Genomic DNA, 4,017 nt, shown 5'->3' with positions numbered 1-4,017 from the left:
TCTGAACTGTGGGACTTTCCTCCAGAATATGGATATTCAAATAATGTCTCTGTATAAGTGATTTTCAAATCTTTAAAGAGAAATCTGATTAATTCACTTGCTCAGATTGATTTATGTTAATGAATCAAATCTCACCACTGTAGTTACATGCCCTGTTGAAGTTTATGTTTATATTTGTGTCTGAAGGGCTTGTTTATTTTCGAGTGGAAATGATGGCCACAGAGTGTTCTACCTTTATTTAGCAACCTTTCTGTGGATAAATTAGCACCAAGATGCAGAAAACATTCCTGGAGAAAAAAAAGATGAAAGTAGTTAATCATGCTTCATCCAAAACATTGGTAGGGGATAATCAAAACCTACTTTACAGAATTTAGAATTTAAAGGTGGGACGTTGTCTGGAATTAGAAAACAATACAGTTGCCTGGGGAGCACACGTTTACTGCAGATTTGGCTCTTGAGATTTGTCTGCAGTGGAGACATGTAGATTAGCTTCACTTGGTGGAGGATTTGGTGTTCATCTGTGGCAATGTACGTGGTGAGGAAACAGCTGTGAGTTATGGCAGGATGACTGATTATGAGAATGCCTCCCATTGGAAGGTAGAATAATGGGCTTGAACTTGAGAGTTCAATTCCTGGATGTCTGATGATTTCTCTGTTCATCCATAGGAGAAAAATAGTGCCAGGAAAGTGAAGAACAACATGCTGTTCTCCCTGCTAAACTGCATAGGAAGGGCATGATTTTAATATTCTTTAGGAAAATAAGGAGTGCTACTGCATTTGTACCCTGAGTGCTTTGTAGCCTTTCTTAAACATCTTACTGCGGGACAAAGGTCTTTACACAAAGAAGTCATCAGAATTCATAGAAATTGAGGCATCAATGAGCAAGGTTAGGGATTGTGTTTTAAGGAGAAAAGGCAAAGATGACGTGCTGGGAATAGCCCCTCTACAGGTGAATTATAGCACCGTTTTAACTATGACTTTATAACTAGTTGTACATAGGGCATAAAATACATAATGAAAAATAATATGTGGCCATGGTGGGAGTTAGTGGCTCATGAGAAGGAAGATTGACATACTTTTGTCTCTGAGTGTCTAAGATATGTCAGAAGTGGGCTTTTAAAGAAAATTCCATACACATATTCAGTATTACATTTCTTTACAATATTTTGCAAAAAGATTAAAAAATTGGCTGTCTAACTTAACTGATTTATTGCTTCTAGAAAGAGTGAGATGATGAATCACTTCCCATCAAGTTACGTTTTTCCAAAATATCTTAGGGATTTTAAACTGACTGCAGCTGATACCAAAGGCATTAGCTATTTAATGCAGTGGCTCTGTGTGTGCCAGTTTCCTTTTTTTTTTTTTTTTCTGTGTATGCCAACTTCTTAATGCATATAAGAATGTAGTGTTGAAGTAAGAGTCCTTACTTTGGATATTTACTTGGTTTGTAAATGAACGCAGTTAAAGGCTAAGCAGATTTCCCCCGCTTCACCATGCATACAAGGCAGGAAATGAATGCAAGTTACAGTTAACATATTCAATCAGTTACCATGTTCATTATTTTAACTGCATTTTCTAATATTTACCAAATGGTAAATAATTTTGGACATGTTATATATTATCCAAAAATTCCTCTTAATGCAAGTGGAAACCTGTACATCATGTATAAGTCAAATCTATAGATTAATTTTGATAGTAATTAATTTTTATAGAAATATAATTTATACAATCTCAGCGTACCTCGAAGACTCTTTTTTACCCAGCCAGATAGCCAAGCCATAACTCACTCCCTTTCACAGTACAACTATATTAAAGGGTGTTGAAATAAACTAGATTATGTATTTCCTAGCTGCACAGAATGATGACTAGATTGCTGGGGAAATAAGTCTTTTTAATAGAGAATGCCATCTTATTCATGCTTCTGAAGTTTAATGGCAAAAGCAGCAGACCTTAAAAGAATGCTGGTCTTCAGGGAATTTTTTTAAATTGAAATCTTAATCCAACTATAAACTGGTGAGGGGGAGCACTAATATGCAGAAAACCTAGTAGTGTGTTGACAGTTTGTGTATTCCATGTAGAATTGAAAAAAGAGGGATCCATTACATGACCATGTAAAAGTATCAGTCTTAATTAAATATAATAGAAATTTCAGAAAAAGAGGCAATAGAAAACATTCTAAGAGCTTCATGAAATCATTATATAATATCATCTGAACACTATTGCATGATACGCTAGCAATAATATTCTTCAAAATAAGAATTTACATTTAATTGTGACTGTTCCATCTGGGTCAGATAACATTTTTTTCCTTTTGTTCCTGGACTTGAAAACCATACCTTTTAGTTTGCAGGAATTTAAATCATAATGCCTTGAAGTTGTGAGTCGATCTCTGCAGCACATCCCCAAGAGCAGGTAAAAGTTAGATAACAGAACAGTTACCTGTTGATGTGATAATATCATGCTAACAGATGAATCTACAAATGTCTGCTTGGACCATAGGTCCCAGAATGCCTCAACCCAGTTTTCTGAGTTGGGGGACTAGGCTCTGGGTGAGGTCGCCATGCTTGCCATACACCTCTACATGGGAGCCCAACTCTTCTTGCTCCTGCTGTCTATGGTTTCCTGGAACAAGAGGCGTGCATTTACTGCTCACAATAAAACAAGGTAGATAGTAATACTGACAGGGGGGAAATAAAGCAAAGCCAGTGCGGTTGAATGAGTAATGCAAGACTGTTCCCTTGGCAATATGCAGACCTAGGATCTACCCCTCCAACGTCTCTGTAGCCTTTTACCTTTGCAGAACCTCTCAGTTTATAGAACTGAGAGGAGACAACCTTTAATATATGCAGTCCCAAACCTAGCTGAACAAGCATGCAGCTTAAATGCATGACTAATTCTTTCGTTTAAATGCAAGTAATTATTTTTCATGAAAAGAAAAAAAAAAAATTTTTTTAAAGAAATGATCCAAAAGTGAGTTTAAATGACAAGCAAAAATACTTGTAACCTTAGAATCCCATAAGATGTATATTTAAAAAATTGTTAGTTTTAAAGCACATATAAACAAGAAATAATGGTATGAATGTGTCCTTTCTCATAAAGCTCTTCCAGGGTTGAGGAGGTGGAGTTGTGGATGGTGGAGTCTATAGAGACCCATCCAGGACTTCTCACATCTGACAATGCTAATTAAGTTTCAATATAGTCAAGACTTTATATTTGAAAGGAATGGTGGTATCTTTATTACAGACCCTATTTTAAAACAAGGGAAAAGGCATCTGAAATTTTTTTCTACTATGTGGCTTTCCATGACACTAAAGCCAAACAAAGGTAAATCAGTCAAGGACAAATTGAGGCAAATGCCAGGGATGACAATAGGATAGAAAAATGTTAACTAAGTCCATATTGGAAGGTTTCAAATTGAGATGATGAGATTAATAGAAGTTAATATATTTCATGGTTTCAGGTCTTATATCCAAGTCTTTTATCTATTTTGAATTGGTTTTTGTGTATGGTGTGAGGCAGTAGTCTAGTTTCATTCTTTGGGTGCAGAACTGTAAGAGAAAGCAACATTTAGGATTTTCAGGAATATAAAAGGCCACTAAAAATCTTATAAACACAGAAGCCCTTCAATAGTTGCTACATAACCAAATAGGAATTTTTAAAATGAGAGACAGAGGCAAACAGAGGGAATGGGGTAGAAGTCAAATTTGAACTGAACTTACCAGAATTAATAAACAAGTCATGTCCAGAAAATGCAATGAATCTCAGGCAGAAAATTAAAAGTTTTTCATGTGAAGGCCTATGAAAATGAAACTGCAGACACCAAAGGAAAGACACATGACTTATAAAGGAATGACATTAAAAACTGAGAGCTGGGCCTCCCCTGGTGGTGCAGTGTTTGAGCGCTGGGCTGCAAAGCTGCCCACAGCCTCTACAGCACCAGTTTGATCCCCAGCCACCGGGCGAGGGTCCCACATGACACGCAGACCTCTCCTGCCATGCCCGCTGCTCCTCTCAGCA

Source organism: Talpa occidentalis, unplaced genomic scaffold, assembly GCF_014898055.3.
Source record: "Talpa occidentalis isolate TD23 unplaced genomic scaffold, MPIMG_talOcc4v2.1 talOcc4.13, whole genome shotgun sequence".
Classification (NCBI taxonomy): Eukaryota; Metazoa; Chordata; class Mammalia; order Eulipotyphla; family Talpidae; genus Talpa; species Talpa occidentalis.
The sequence above is the reverse complement of the archived record's forward strand: the minus strand, read 5'-3'. Positions refer to the sequence as shown.